This window comes from Marmota monax, unplaced genomic scaffold (genome assembly GCF_021218885.2).
Source record: "Marmota monax isolate L192 unplaced genomic scaffold, Marmota_monax_Labrador192_F-V1.1 WCK01_AAM20220418_F8-fsc01051, whole genome shotgun sequence".
Classification (NCBI taxonomy): domain Eukaryota; kingdom Metazoa; phylum Chordata; class Mammalia; order Rodentia; family Sciuridae; genus Marmota; species Marmota monax.
The window spans coordinates 24,097-25,100 of record NW_026694300.1 but is presented as its reverse complement, the minus strand read 5'-3'; positions in this window follow the sequence as shown (position 1 = coordinate 25,100).

The window sequence follows — 1,004 nt, the reverse complement described above, 5'->3', positions numbered from 1 at the left end:
CCTAACCCTAACACTAATTTTAGACCTATTCCTAGGCCTAGTTTAGCCCTAACCCTAACCCTAACCCTAGCCTTAAGACTAAATCTAATTCTCGCCTAGCCCTATTCTACTTCAAATCCTATCACTTACCATAAACTTAGCTTTAGCCCTAAAACATAACCGAGCTATAGCACTAACCCTAATCCTTAATTTAACCCAAATCCTAACCCTACATCTAGCCCTAAGCCAACCCCTAATTCAAGTCCTATCCCTAACCTAAAACGAACACTGTACCTGACTCTGAACCTAACACTAACCCTAGTTCAAAACATCACCCTAAATATAAACCTAATCCTAAAACTAGACTTAGTCCTAACTGTAACCTTAAAATTAGCCTTAATCATATCCCTAGTTCTTACATTAGCTATATCACTAACACAAGCCCTAGCAAAACTCAACACCTAGCCCTAATCTGAGCCAAAACCCCTGCTTTAACCCTATCTCAAAACATAAATGTAGTTCTAACACTTACCCTAAACCTAACCCTAACATTAATCCTTAAACTAACCCTAAACCTAACCCTAATCCTAGCCCTAACCCTAACCAAAACCCTAGCCCTAACCCTAAATCTAACACTAATCAATACCCTAACCCGAACCCTAAACCTAATGCTATCCCTCAGCCTAACCCTAACACATTCCCTAACCCTAACCTATCCATTATTTTAAACATAACCCTAACCCTAAAGCTAACCTAATACTAGACATAGATGTAACAATAACTCTAAAACTAGCCCCAATTGTAACCCTAGTTCTTACATTAGCCGCAGACCTAAAGCTAACACAAAACCTAGGCCTAATCCGAGACCTAACACTAGTTTAAACTCTAACCCTAGTCCTAACCCAAACCCTCACCCTAAGACTAGCCCTAACCCTATCCCTAACTCTAGTACTAACACTTTCCCTTACACTAAGAAAAACTCTAACCCTAAAGCTACCTAGTTTTAACCTAATCCTTAGCCTAAC